The following is a 16,117-nucleotide window of genomic DNA, read 5'->3' on the forward strand; positions in this document are numbered from 1 at the left end:
CTTTGGCACAAGATGTGAATGATACTGAAATGTGTATTGGATTTCCAAATGCACAGAGGAAACAGAAAAAGCCTCAGCTGATTTTGAAACAGCCAGCCAAGGCTTTGCGTAGATGTGGCTGTTAAAATCTCTATTGCAGCAATCCAAAGCAAAAACTGTGACTTGGACTCAATGCCCATACAGGGGAAATAAGGACCTTACGCTTCTGACAAAACTGCCTGTGCTACCCAGAGCCATGTACCCATTTCCACCCAAAGCATGTGTACAGGAAGAGGCAGGGAATGGGCTGAACCTAGAGTCTCCTCACTATGCTGGACAGCACAGCTAAGCAGGCATGGTTTATACCAGCAGCAAATTACCATCAATCTTGGCACAAAAGGGGGCAGGAAGAGATTTGTACCTCATAAGCCTGTCGTCGATACATTAACACCTACTAGGGTGGCTCCTGGACTGGGGCTTCTCTCACTTGGGGAAAAATCCAGCCACACATGTCCAGAGGATAAGGGTGATTTTTCCTTGGTATTGAATTTATTTTAGTATTTTTATAGCACCTGGTGTCATTGCACACATAATATATCATCCTGTTGTCAGGAAGTAAGGCATCAGAATGGGAGGAGAGAATCATTTTACTTTTGTAATCCACAGCTCCTTAGTCTCAGTTCAGTAAACTTCCCACTAAGCCATACTGCCTCCCTAAAGTAAGAAAGAAATGTAGTTCTTCTACTAAAAGAGAAAGAGATAAAACATGGGTTTTATTTAAGGTATCTTGAATCCTTTTCATCAAGCCTAAACTGCATTCGTGTGATTAATGAAGTTATTTTATATCTTACAATCGTGGTAAAAACTCTTTCTGGACACTGTCTCAGTTTAACAGAAAAATTGGGGATGAATGCTGTCAAAATCTACTCTTTTAGCATTTCAAAGGCACTAAAAATTTAGGTCTGATGCGAATCTCAGTGGTTTTAACCCACAGAATTCCAGTGACTTACAAAGTGTTACTCCACCTTTGTTTGCAATGTCGCTGTAGCTATGCTGGTACCAGGATATGAGAGGAAAAAGTGTGTGAGAGAGTATCTTTCATTGGACCGACTTCTCTTAGTGTAAGGGAAGAGCATTCACGGAGCTTTTGCCTATGTCTGAGGAAGGTAACTAGAGTGTCCACAATAAGTACGAGGTAGGACAGACTGTTGTGCATAAGGGAGCTCATGCATTTTGTAAGAGACCACTTACAATGTAGTGGGCAATTAATACCTCTGCTGTCATTGGACAAATGACGGTCAGTAGGCTGCAGGGTGTATTACAAGTTGCTGTAATGAGCTCTAACCCATGTCTCTGTTAAGCCCATGTTTTGTTTTTTACCAAATTTACATTGGTGCTGATAAGAATTACCCCATTAGGGTAGTTTTAGCTGTTAACATGCAGTTGCAAGTTTGCAGTTTTGTCATTGCAACTAGAACTGCTCAAAATCAAGCAGTTGAAACTTTTTATTCTGCACAAAAAAAGACTTCTATGTTAAAGGGAAATTTTAATGGAAAAATTAATATTTTTATCTCCATTTCTGGGGTTTTCTTTAAAAAACTGCACTTCACACTGAACACTGTTTTTGGTTTTCAGCAATTTCAGTCATCAAAAATGAAAAATTGTGTTCTTTTTGAGTTTCCAGGTTTTCCACAAAAAATCTGGGGAAAAAAAAAAGGACCGAAAAATTTTTAAAAAGTGTTTGCTATCTTGGAATCATTACATGACAAATAAAATATATTTTGAGCATTTCTAATGCTGTTAGTAGTTTGTATTTGCAGTTATGCAATGAAAACAAGATCCTTACTACTGAGCTGAATAATCCATATGCTGTTGAGGGATGCAATCTTGTCTTGTATCTCGAACATGTCCTGGGACTCAGAGAGCTGGATTCTGTTCCTGGCTCAGCCAGTGGATTGCTGGATTGCATTTCTGTGCCTTAATTTCCTGACCTGCAAAATAAAGGAGATGCTGCTGCCTTTGATCTATGTATTATAAGTCCTATGTGTTCATAGAGCACTGTGTAGCCCTAATAATAGTTGGGGCCTCTAGGTGCTACTTTAATACACACATTGAAAACCGAGGCATCAAATTTTAGTTTGGAGGGGTCTCATGTTTCCCAGTCTTCCCTTTACCTCTGCTTAGTCCATCCACTCTGTTCATAATAGGGACCCATATTTTATGGCATTTAATATTCAATCAAGCCCTTATGTTTTTCTCCTCCCAGCCCCTCTCCCACACTTTCCCTAGGTACGATATGAACTGAACATTGCACTAGGTTTCCACGGTCACACAGTAAGTTTTTTGTCATTTCTAGCTCATGCTGAACAGTTGTAGTAACATTAATTTAAATCAAATTCACTCACTTTGCCTGAATGCTTCTTCTTGTCTGCAGCAGAATTTTCCTCATACATGTAATTCAGCACTAAACAGCACAGCATTAAAGAAACAAAAGAGGTGCTAACGTTTTACTCATCACAGAGGCTGGCTAGTGCAGCAACACAGACATTGACCAGGGCAATATGGGCTCCATTAGCTGGGCAAAGGTCACAATTCAGCAGACCTATTTGCCTGGGTAAGGAGACCGAATGTGACAAATGGCAGTGCACAACAGAAGGGCAGGTGGACGCGTGAGCACTTTCAGAGCTGCCGCTTTCTGCCTTGTCAGACTCCAGATGCAGAAGCTGGAATGATCTACAGAGATCCATAATTTTTGAGCCAGAGTAATATATGATTCCCTGGGTGCATTCCTTGGCATTTCCACAAAATGTTCATTAGGAGCTCAATCCTGCACCCACCGATGTCAATGGTAAAAGCAATGTTTTATGCTAGGTCTGGGCTGTGGCAGAACATGGCCTGTATTTTAAGTATCACTTTCCACAGAGGTGCACTGTGTGAAGTGCTTGGAGCTGCATTGCAGGGATCAAAGTGAATAACAAGCAGACAGTTCTGGAGGAATGGGCAGTGCCAGGGAATGGAAGAAGAGGTGGGAAGTTTTTGTCCACAAGGAAAATGTAAAACACTCTATTTCCTGCTATGTCTCCTCAGATTCCCTATAGCTCGCCCCACCTTCCCTGCTCTTGCTTTCCATGTCCTCTCCTCCTTTGCCTCAATCCTAATTTCTTTTCTGTGCTACAGTTATCCCCTGCTCCTTCCTCCATCCCCTCTCCTTCCTGCTCCTCCCCCGTATTTCTTCCTCAATTTACTCTCTGTCCCCGTTCTCCTGATTCTGAGGTAGGAAGATGGATTCCATAACACAATGCTCTGTGCTCTAATCTTGCACCCCCTGCCAATGGCTCCCTAGCACAAGCCCCTTTCAAGATTCCACCTCCTTACACTTCTCACTTTGTTCTTCTCCCAGTCCATGCACCATGAGAATTCTGGCTGAGCCCTGCCTCATACCTAGAATCACTTTAGGGTTAGCCAACACCTGTAACTGCTGTTCGCAATATTCTTGGAACAGCAAGTATCTTTGTATCTTTTCCCTTCAAAATGCAAAAGGCCAAGAGTTTCGAGGCCATGCTTATATTAGAGACATCATGCATCAAAACAGCACTAGTCAAAGCATGAGCTATACCTTATATTCAATAAGCGACAACTACTTTAAAATTCTACCGCAATTTTTATCAAACATCCTACAACATGTCGGTAATTCCCTCTTGAGGTAACACATGGTACACCAAAATCTCCAGAAGAACAGAAGTTGTCTCCAGAATCTCCAAAATCTCCAGAAGTTTCCTTTTTTTTGGAAAGGTTGGGTGGGGGGAGTTTGAACATGGCCTTATAACAAGGAGAAAACCTTCAGAGGTGAAGTGTGAAAAGGTAAGCAGTATGAAGATGCTTACGACAGCATAGCACATGCCGTACCTGTTCAGTGGGTAAATAAAAGACTTCGGTTTTTAGGCCTGTCAGTCAAGAGCTAAATTCACCATAGAAATCTATTTCTTCTAAGCAAAACTTACATTTGATAAGGGTTACTTCTCACTCAAAATTACAGAAAAACCTCTGTGCGATCAGATAACATTAGATGATTTTTTTTTTCTGGCAGATGGCTCAGGAAGCTTCCTTCCCCACACCTAGCCAACTTGTAGTTTGCTAATTCCAAGTCTCTTAAAAAAACAAACAAAAAAAACCAGTTGCTGAGAAACAAACATTTTGCAGTTGGGAGTGGGATGTACATGCCACATGAGGAAGCATGGGCTATTGGTTAAAGCACGACTAGCTATCAAAAGGACTCGTGTCAAGCAAACTGTTCATGTGTGCTGCGCTACATGACAGCTGCAGAATGTATATGTCAATATTTTGCAATTTTTGGAGCCTGATTTTATTAACTCTTTCCTGATTGGAAAAACAGCAGTTCTCAACGCCCAGCCTAGGGACCACAATTCACATGCAACTGCAGCCCAGCTCAGGTGCATGGTTAAGGCTGCGGGGCAGGGCCAAGTGCCCTCTTGTGCAGTGGGCTCCAGTCTCCCACCTGCCCAGTGTGGGGTGGGCTGCTCCCTAGCTGGGCCTGGTGGGTGCTGGGCTGTTGCCTGGCCTCACATAGCAGGATCAGGGTCTGGACTGCAGGCTGCTGCCTGGCCCCACACAGTGGGCTCAGAGTCTGGGCTCCTGGCTGACACCTGGCCCTGTACTGTAGGTTATGAGCTGCTGCCAGGCCCCATCCCACAGGCCAGAGCAGATTGCCTGTCAGAGGCCAGCTGCTGGCTGCTGCCTAGCCCGCACAGTGGGGTTAGGGTCCATGGTGCTGGATGTTTCATGGTCCTGCACAACAGGGTCAGGATTTGGACTGTTGGTGACCACCTAGCAAAGTCTGAGGCTAGTGCCATCCACCCTACTCTCTGCTCCCAGCCCCACTCTGTGGAAGGTCTCTGGGCAGAGAGGACTGTTCAGAGGGGTTTGTGTGTGGGCGTTGTTGAACAGATGGCCCTGGTAACACTTTGTGGGCCATGAAGGCATCCCACAATGATAAATAGGCTGAGAACTACTGTTTTTGTGGTGGATGAAAGATCAGCATTTTAACTGCATCTTACAAATTTAAAATGCTTCAGATAAAGCACTTAGATGATGTTGTAACTGACCCCTTCAGAGTTATATATATATGAACATCTTGATGATAATTCATAATCAGAAACTCAAACAAAACAAAGCAAGTTCTCCAAAGAAAAAGCAGCAAGGAGTTGCTTATTCACCTATTTTCCTTACAAAAAGGAAGTGAAGATGAAAATGAGAACTAGGCTTCAGAATTCAAACACCACACTGAAGATACATTCACAGCAAAAGAATAGTTAATTCCAGCAAAGAATAAGAGCAAACCTCAAACCAGTTCTTGGACTAAACTAAGCTGAATCTGAACAGATTTTTTTTTGGATCAGTTCCACTGAATAGCCCGTCACCGTCTCTCCAAACTGCTCCTTCAATCTTTGCTTTAAGCCATCTGTCATGGAAAAGCTGCCAGCGTGATTCTTACCTTCAAATTCTGCATGGTGAAACAGTTCCCTAGGTTCAGTGGGAAGAGTCCATGCTGGAGCACCTCTGATACAGGCAGTCACAGGCTATGTGAGATTTGAAAACAATAGCTGGTTCCATTTGCTGAATCTTCAAGATGTGCCTAGTAAGCCCTAAGTGTCATGAGGGGAAGGAGGACTTCAAGGAAAGTGATCGATGGCTCAGTATGTGGTTGGTGGTTGGTTTCAAGTGGAGTGCCCCAAGAATCAGTTCTAGGGCCAATACTGTTCGGCATCTTGATTAATGACCTGGATGAGGGGATGGATTGCATCCTTAGTAAATTCACAGATGACACTAAGCTAGGGGGTCAAGTAGATACGTGGGAGAGTAGGGATAGGGTCCAGAGTGACCTAGATAATTTGGAGGATTGGACCAAAATAAATCTGATGGGGTTCAACAAGGACACATGCAGTGTCCTGCACTTTGGACAGAAGAATCCCAAAGCATTGTTACAGGGTGGGTGTTGACTGGTTAAGCAGCAGTGGAGCAGAAAAGGACTTGTGGATTATGGTGGAGGAGAAGCTGGATATGAGTCAACAGTGTGCCCTGATAGCCAGGGTGCTGGACTAGATAACCTTCTAAGGTCTTTTCCAGCCCTAGGATTCTATGATTCTATGAAACATTTGCAGCTCCTTGAACTGTGGACAGTTTTTCCCCTTCTCCACTCTCACAATAGTTTATGGCTGCTCCAAATTACATCAGCCTCTCAGAAGGGATAACTGAAGCATGACTATTTTCTATGTACATTCTAACACTAATGTGCTCCGTTTGGCCAGAGGTGGAAAAAGTACCCCAAAGGTTACATGAGTAAAAGTGCAGCTGCTATCACTTCTGGATACTTGAGTATAATCAAGATGTGACATGTGTGCTCCTGTGTGTGCATGCATACGCACATGCTTGCACATGTGTACTTTTTCTCAAGTAGTTTTCCAGAGGAACATTGGAGACTTGTACTTAAGTACTGCTCCCCTCAGCAGCTGTACTTTTACTCAAGTAACTTTCTGGGTAATTTTTCCACCTTTGCTTCTGCCACACAGGGTGAGAGGGTCTGACACAGAGCTATACCAGGTCTCTGTCAGACATGAGTTTGCCAGCCTAGAGCAACTTTTTAACTGGGGGCACAAAGGGGGCCAGGCTTAGACCTGTCAAAGCCACAGACTGAAGGATTATACTAAACAAGGTGTCAGGGAGAAGGAATTGGAGAGAATCTACTGGGGAAAGGGAAGGTTTATGGGAGAGACCGATGTGGCTTGCAGAGATGGAAAGTTAAGAATGAAGGATATGGAAGAACAGGGTGACAAAGGAGAACTCGAGAGCAATAACCTAAACTCTGCGGAATACAACCAAACCTCTGAAAGATCTGCAATTTGTCCATTAGACCCCGGTAAAATACTCTATATAAAGGTGTGATAGGAAGAAATGTAAGGAAAGGAAGAAGATCCTCCATGTGTATTTTCCTTTATTGTTTTCACCTTTCCTACATCCTTATGAAGAGATTAATAAACTCATTTGGCAGATGGATCACAATCTAGGCACTAGAAAACTTCCTAAGTAAATCTTTATTAACTATAATTATGCCTATAGGTGAGGCACTAGCCAAGTGACTCAAGTTTCCCCACTGTTTAATTTAATCAAAGGAGTCATGAATCCTTTAACAAGTCCTTTTAGAGAAGGACAAAGATAATTTCTACCTATTATTGAGTTACATAGGACATGATGAATCCATTACCGAGCATTATAGCATTTAATATACACCAAGCGTATATGAGGAGAGAAAGCGAAAAAAAGAGCAGGGAATGAATGAAACATTTACATAAAGGCATCATTGATCTGAGTGGAATTTTGCAGTGTCTTCTCATATGACTTTGCTGGTGCAATTTACGGAGTCTTCACAGATTTCTCAAACCTGCCAACACAACCATGGTCAAATTTAACAAGAACAAAGACTGACTTGATTGCTTACTACTTGCAATCACAATATTGAAAATTAATGTACGGTAGAGATGTGCCAAAACCCAAATCCTAGATCCTAAATCCCACGAACTTTGGTGGGAGAGACACTGGACTGTGGAACCAGAGTTTCTGTAATTTAAGAAAAGACAAGAGGCAAAAGAGCCCTAGACATGTGATGTTTTGAGAACTGGATCCAAATATGAATTCTGTGGCTAGGACTCACCCCTACTTAATATTTAATGTAGGCCCGTTCAGCTTCAAAGCACTTTGCCTCACAAAGGTGTGGTGGATGCAAAGGTGTTATATTATCACCTCATCATAGCTGAGCCAGCCTGATTTATTGCAAGGCTCTGTGATTTGCCTAAAACACAGAAGCAACACCAGACCCATTACTATACTTCACATATTCCTGAACCCAGACCCATGATCTGGCCACTCTTTACATTCCCCATGTAGTGATCATTCATAAGCTCCAACAGCAGAAGAGACAATTGTGCTCATCCACACCAATCAACTGTATAACAAAGGCCATAGAACTCCCCCCAAAATTAGTTCAAGAGCAGAGCTATTAGGGAGCGAGAAAAACAAAAACAAAACAAAAATGAAAAATCCAATCTTGATTTTAAAAGTGTCTGGAATGGAGAACTCACCACAACCCCTGCTTATCCTTCCAGTAGTTAATTATCTTCATTGATAAAAAATGTATGCCTTGTTCCAGTCTTAGTTTGTCTAGCTTCAACTTCCAGCCAATGGGATCATTATATCCCTTTCTCTGCTAGCCTGAAGAGCTCATTATTGAATGTTTGTTCCCCTCATAAGCACTTTTAGTTTGTAATGCACACACCTCTTCACCTTCCCTCTATAGGTAAAGATATGCTCCTTGAGTCTCTGACTATAAGCTCCATTTTTCAAAAACTTTAATCATTCTCTTGGCTTTTCTCTGAACCTTCTTCAAAATACAATAGCCTCTATGAATTGTGAGTACCAGACTGAACACAGCATTCCCACAGCAGATGTATCAGCAGAAAAATGGCCTCTTTACTCCTGCTCGAGAGTCCCATGAGATTACACATCCCATGTTCATGTAGGTCCTTTTGGCTACTGCATCACACTGGGAGTTAACTTGAGTTAATGATGGTCACTAGATGCAAGGATAGAGAAGTCAAGAAAGGGAATGAGACATGGACAACCCTGTAAAAATGGCCTTCAATCCTGTTACTGGCCATGTTCTGCATTTTAGCATTCAGCAACCTTCCTAAGCCATCTGTGTGTCATCAAACGGTCCATTCCTATCACTGTTTCAGTGGCAATAGTACCTAATATTCCCCAACTTCAAATGAATCACACTGTTCTAGGCAACATATGTACACACAGAAAGAGCTTACAGTTGTTACAGAGAAGACAAACTGTCCCAGTTTGGAATTTAAACAGACAAGACAGAGAGAGGTGAAGTAACTTGCTTAGGGTCCCAGTAGGTCAGTGGCAGAGCTAGGTAAAGAATCAGGGTAGATCTACACAGCAAAGTTATTTCAAAATACTTACCCCAGCATCCACAAAATGCAGCCAGTTCTTCAAAATAATTTCAAACCTTTGGTTGGCTTATTTCAAAATTCGTAAATCTCATTCTATGAGGAATAGTTCCTATTTCAAAATGGGGGCAGTGTAGACAGGGAATAGAGCCTATTTGGAAATAATCCATAGTGAATCCAATGACTCTATTTCGAAATAGGCTCTATGCGTGTAGACGATGTATTTCAAAATACCTAAGTGCCGTTTCAAAATGCATTTTTGCGTACAGCAACTTTTTTTGAAATCAGCTATTCAGGAACAGCTCTTCTGAAATAGCTTATTCCAAAATAAGCTTGCTGTTTAGACATGCCCTCAATGTCTCCTGACATGATTATGGTGCCTCTATTTTGTTGCAGGCAGATGGAGGTGGCAGAGTGGCACCTCCACCTAGAGGAGGGCGAGGCCACTTGGCATTGGGTGGCTTGGGCAGAACTGATGGGCACTCTGAGGAATGTGGTGGGCACCTTCAGGGAGCTCTTAGCCTGGATGACTCCTTCCACTGCCCCTCCTGAAGCCCCTCCAACTGTCCCTCCTGCCAGGGCCCCTGGAGAGGACCCAGCTGGGGTCAATCACCAAGCTGTGGTGGAACCCCGGCCCTACCTCCCCATCCTCCCTGCACCCTTCCAGCCCTGTAGGGGACAAGGTGGGTGGTGGGGTCCACTGGTCTCAGGGCTGTCATGGGTCAAGGCCCTCCATCCCTGCCCCACAGTAAGGGCCTCCCAAGCAGGACATCCATGCCCCCCTCCTTATGTAAATAGTTCAGCTTCTACCACCTGTAAATAGTTGTATGCTTAAGTTCTGCATATTTTGAAAATGAAGTTCCATGTTGTGTTCAATCATAATGGTTTATTTCACCCATATCACTGTTGTGCTGTATGCCTTGTAGGGAAGGTGGTGTGTGGGAGGTGGGGGGCAGTGTGTGGGGGGCAGCAGGCCTGCATGTGGGGGTGGCAATGCATGGGGTGGAGGGGCGTGGGTGGAGCTGCTGAGTGTGGCCAAGACAACACTCACTGGTCCCCAATGTCAAAGTATTGGTGCAGGGCCTCACATATGTGGATCCTCTCATGGTGGGCCTGGTGGCTAGGGGTGGCGGGTAGCTTGGGGTAGCCCGTGATGGCCTTGGCCACCCACCCCTGTGCTAAGGCCTCCCTCCTTGCTCTCCACAATATGTGGAGCATACAGCAGGCACCCACAACCTGAGGGACATTGAGGACACCCACCTCCAGATGTGCCAGGAGGCAGCACCACCGGCCCTTGAGATGGCTGAAGGTTTGCTCAACCATGTTGTGGCTGTGGTTGAGCTGGGTGTTAAACTGCTCCTGGCTGGGGTGGGTTGCCCATAATGGGCCACATGAGCCAGGGCTGGAGTGGATATGCCACATTGGCCACCAGGCAGAGGGTCACGGTGGTATCCCCCAGTAGGATCTCCCTCTGGGGGATGTAGGTCCCTGCCTCCAGCTGGTGACACAGGTCCGGGTTGAGGAAAATCCTGCCTCATGGGTGCAGCCAGGCCAGCCCACATAGATGTCCTGGAGCCGGCCCTGGCTGTCCACCATGGCCTGCAGGACCATGGAGTGGTAGCCTTTCCTGTTTATATATTGTCCCCCTCTGTGCTCCGGGGCACAGATGGGTATGTAGGTCTCGTCAAGAGCCCCAAAGCAATTTGGGAACCCAAGCACAGCGAAGCCCACGATGGCTGCATCCAGGTCCCTGATGCAGACCAACCTCTGGAGGACCATCACAGTAAGGGCGCACACCACCTGCAGAGGGGAAGACAGGTGCACCTGTGAGTGTGTGCAGGACATGTCAGGACCCTGCCTCAGCCCCACCCTAGGCCCCCAGTCCTGGGACCTCCAGCCCCTGGTGGATGCATGTCCTGGACCTCCTTACCTCCATCATGACAGCCCCAATTATCACCTTGCCCACACTGAATTGGTGTCCCACAGAGCAGCAGCTGTCGGGGATGGCCAGCTTCTAGATAGCTATCACATCCCTGTTCTCCATGGGGAGGGTGTGCCGCATCCAGGTGTCCTGATGTCTCAGTGTGGGAGACAGCCACTGGCAGAGCTGCATAAAGGTCTGCCACCACATCCTGAAGGGCTTGTCTGCTGTACGGCCCCAGCTGCAGTGTTTCCTGATCGCTTCTTTCAAAAGAGGGAATGGGTATGTGTAGACGTTCTCTTTCGATGGGCTTGCTGGCTTCTTTTGAAAGGGTGGATGCCCCTTTCGACAGCACACATCTATGGTGCCAGCCCTGGTCCATGTATAGACACTCCGCTTCAAAAGTGCGTCTTTTGATTTTCTCTCTTTTGAAAGGTGCTCTTTCGAAACAACACTCTAGCGTGGACATAGCTAGAGTGTAGACTCTTATCTACCTCCTTAGTCATTGTTCAGCCAAGCTATGCATATTTAGCCTTTTTAATCTTTCCTCCTCAGCAGGGTCCTTCAACTGCCCTGATTATATTTGTTGCTTTCCACCAAATTCCCACAAATTTGCATCTCTCTCTAGTAAGACAGTGCTCACAACAGAACTCTGCATTCCAATCAAAATTCAGCATCTGAAAACACAGCCAGCTGCTCATTTCTCTCTGCTCACCTTTCATAGGGAACCCAAACTTTCACTGTTGATATCATCTGATTTTCAGTTCACCCTCTTTGTCCCTGAAGTCCCTTCTAAGTCAAGTGACCACTCTGCACCAGCCTCCACTAATACTTTATGGGGTGGATTGCCAAATGGGCTTCTCATCATCACACTCAACCCGGGCCAAATTTTTAAAAGTTCTCAGCTCTCTGTTAGTCATCTAACTAGGTGCCCAGGTTTTCAGGAATGTCAGGGACCTCCCATTGCAACCTTTGTAACCAGATTTGCAAAATAATGGAGCAACCAATGTTCATCCAATGTTTATCCAATGTACTCATAAGAAAAAAAAACAAAAAAAGCTGTTCATTTATTTAGATGTGTAAATGCAAGTTGGAAACTTTGAAAAATGTGAACCCATATATGGGTTTTCAGGCCCTGGCAACTTGATTCTAATGAGAACAGTCTAAGCTCATTGTTAATGGGCCAGGTGCACCTGCATTCACCATATCTAATGACAGCAACTACAGAAATTCTATTGTGAAGGATATTTCCAATGGACTGACACATTCTTAGAGTTAAAAGAGAGGAGCAGAGGAGAGAAGGAAACCAACTCATTTCCTAAAAGCAGATGGATAACTTAACTTCTAAAGGGGATGCTGTTGAGGGTATAGACAGCTCCTCCTCCTGGTTCAATTTACCATAACCACTGCTCCCAAGGCAGTAGGCTTCCCTAGATCCTCTGCAGTTACTAGAAGTGGCCAAGGCAACATTCAGAAGTCGATCAGGCAATGATTACATCACTTATTATTTGAACTGCATGAGAAAATGTTACAATCCCAGTGGAATTTCTATGATTTTGAAAAATTTTATCCTCCCAAATCAGGGGGAAAAAAGTCTAAATCTTGAAAATGATTACAAACCCAACAGACAAGCAAACAAATAAATAAATCCAGACCAGGCCACTCAAAGTTTTGTTCTGATAACTTCACTTTAATTTCCACCCTTTAGGCTATGTCTACACTAGCCAAAAACTTCAAAATGGCCATGCAAATGGCCATTTTGAAGTTTACTAATGAAGCACTAAAATATATATTCAGCGCTTCATTAGTATGCGGGTGGCCGCGGCACTTCGAAATTGACGCGGCTTGCCGCCACGCGGCTCGTCCAGATGGGGCTCCTTTTCGAAAAGCCCCACCTACTTCGAAGTCCCCTTATTCCTATGAGCAGATGGGAATAAGGGAACTTCGAAGTAGCCAGGGTCCTTTCGAAAAGGAGCCCCATCTGGACGAGCCACGCAGCGGTGAGCCGCATCAATTTGGAAGTGCCGTGGCCGCCCGCATGCTAATGAGGCGCTGAATATGTATTTCAGCGCTTCATTAGTAAACTTAATGGCCATTTCGAAGTTTGGGGCTAGTGTAGACACAGCCTTATAGTTTTTACTCCAAAACTTTGGAATAAAATGTTACTTTGAACCAAAAATTTAATTTTCCATTTTGAAAAACATCAAAGCGGTATGTTTTGTCAATATCAAAGCTATTTTCCCCTACTTTTTTAAAAATGGCAAGTTCAACAAAACTGACCCTTTTGTGTCAAAAGAAAAGATTTTGATAAAATAACATTTTCCTACAAAGAGTTTCACTGAAAATCTTCCAACCAGCTCTGCTTATTATCCAAAAAATTTAGAGCTTCCCAAAATAAACATCAAGGATATTACTTTTAAAAGCCACATTACAGGTACATTTACAGATAAAACACAGAACAAAACACATGTACACAGTCCTAGGCTCTCTTGTGAGGGGAAAGTAGCCTGTCATCAACCTACTCAGGTTAGGACAGTTTCCACAGAATGCTCCCACCCTGCACAAAACTGTGGTCCAAATACTTGCAGACAGTCTGTGAAAAGTCAAATCTGGGTGTGGGAGCACGAGCACCTGGTGGCCGGGCCTCACTCGCAAGGCAGAATGACCATACACTCCATCTTGGAATGCTATCATACAACGGTGGGAAGGCCTGAAGCCAGGCCAGGAGAAAGAAATCAGAAAGTTGACAAGTAGTTGGAGAGTCCCCAAAGAGAACATCCTGAGAAGCAGATAGTAAGTCCCCAAAGAGAACAGCTGGGGCAAGTAGCTGGAAGCCCCCCAAAGAGAACATCTTGGTTGTGCAACATCAGAGGGTCCCGGGGGGAGGTTTGGAAAATGACCAAGGACAGAGGAAATCTTGTAACATGTTCTGACAGGCCGGGAGGATACAAAGCCCAAATTAGGTAACAAATGCTTTAATTGGCCAGGTATTGGTACCCCCAAGTAAGAAACAGTATAAAAGGTGATTTAACAGGAATAAGGGTGTGGGCTCCTGGACACGAGGCGGAGGCTAGCAACTTCCAGTCCAGACAGCAGACCCCGGCCTGATCACCCGGACGTCACCACCATGAAAGGTCCCAACCAAGCTTTGCTTACATTCTTACTGAAAGTGAGGAAACTCTCATCCTGCTAGGAACAGACTTAACCCCTCGGTGTGCTAGGGGCTCAAGTTAAAATGAAGACAAAACAACACAACCACACCTGTGACTGAAAACTCTGGTATCTAGACAGCTGGGCCATTGACAGTTTTGCAACTTTCAAGACCTTTGTTTAATTACACAGAGACGCAACCAAGGCCAGTGGTTTTCAAACTCCTCCACCCAGCGCGTGCGCGCGCGCACATACACGCACACACACACACACACACACACACACATACGGCCTCGTTGAAGACCCATGACCCAACATAATTATATTTTTTGACAAGAGTTCAGGCTCTGGGGTTGGCCAGGGATGAGGGGTTTGAGGTGTGGGAGATTGCTGGTGGGGGTCATGGCTCTATCTGAGAGCGCGGACTCTGGGATGGGGATGGGGATGAGGGATATGGAGGGCAGGCAGGGATTCTATGCCGAGGGGGGTGGGACAGAGGGGTTCAGAATGTGGGAGGAGACTCAGGGCTAGGACAGGGCAGTGGGGTGCAGAGTGTGTGTGTGTGCTATGTCTGGGTGTGCAGGCTCTGGGCTGGGGGATGGGGTGTTTGGGGCACAAGAAGGGTCTCTGGATGAGGGAGGGCAGCTCAGGGCTAGGGGGCTGGGCTTATTTCTGGCACCTCCAAGTCAGTGGTGCAGTATGGGCTCTCAGACTGACTTTCTATCTGTTCTGTCCTGCAGGCTATGCTTTGTGCTTGCCTTTAGGCACTGGTCCTCCCAGTTCCTGGCCAATGGGAGCGCAGAGCACAATACTCAGGATGGTGGCAGTGTGTGGAAACTTATGGACCCTGACCTAGGAGCTGGACCTGCTGCTGTTTGCTTCTGCGGGGAAGTGAGGTCTGCAGATTAAGCAGGAAGACTGTCTTTGTGCTCCCACCTGGTGCCTGGCATCCCATTGACAGACTGTGGGACACACAGACATCTTGTTTCGTCATTGTATCCCATCCCTGATCTGAAGGGAAACCCAAGAGGGATGAGAAGTTACTTCCATCTTCATTGTTCAAGTCCTTGATCGTTCTGCAAACACTGAGTGAAATGTCAGCCGGAGATAAAGATAATGGCAAACTGCCTCTGACTCCAAGGGGCCGGGATTTCAGCCTCTGTCAGCCAGGGAGTCAGCACCAGTGGTGAGATTGATTTTCTAGTGTAAATAAATATTTCTGGAAACTGGACCGAGGCCTAGTTTAGCAAGTGGCCATACCAGCAAACCCTCCTATTTGAGATGCAGCTTATACTAGCAAGATCGTTAGATGGCATAGCTTATCCTGGTTCCCCAGATGAAATAGCTTATACCAATAACACTATTTTTTGGCCAGTGTTACTGTCTCTTTTGCCAGTAGAGATATCTCTCTCACACACACACGCATGCGCACACACCCCAGACAGTACTACCCCAGGAAATGTTTCTTGTATAGACCTGGTCCTCAGTGACAAAGTCTCTTCAGCCAGGCCAGTAAGCCAATAGGAACAATCTCCAGTAACTATGAAACTGAGACAAATTTAATCCAGTACCCTAGAAACAAAATACTTCATAGCCGTCTGCCAGTGCTCTTGGCAATATGTTCACTTGTTGTAATATATCATCCTTAATTCATAATGATAGGCAACTGTGTATACAGACGCTAGAATTAGGGATGCAGGAGATGCTGTTTCACACTGTGGCTTGAAGTGGTTTCTATCATGGCTTTACAGGTTGATTCAAAAGCTCTCAATACCCCCTCTATACACGTTGTTCCAGACTCCCTGACTGTAGGTCTTCTGAGCTTTGAAGGAAACAAAATTACCGACTCGTTTCTTTGTATCTACCACATTCTCCTAAAATACTCAGGGTTGTCACTAAGTATTTTGTCTAGTAACTGCAGGTCAGCACGATCTATTGAGCAGCATCACAGACTACCTCATACTAACTGCGGAAATAAACCTACATCCTTTGGCTTGCATCATTTGCAATTTTATCTCATGGACAAGCTACTGAC

This window comes from Carettochelys insculpta, chromosome 1 (genome assembly GCF_033958435.1).
Source record: "Carettochelys insculpta isolate YL-2023 chromosome 1, ASM3395843v1, whole genome shotgun sequence".
Lineage (NCBI taxonomy): Eukaryota > Metazoa > Chordata > Testudines > Carettochelyidae > Carettochelys > Carettochelys insculpta.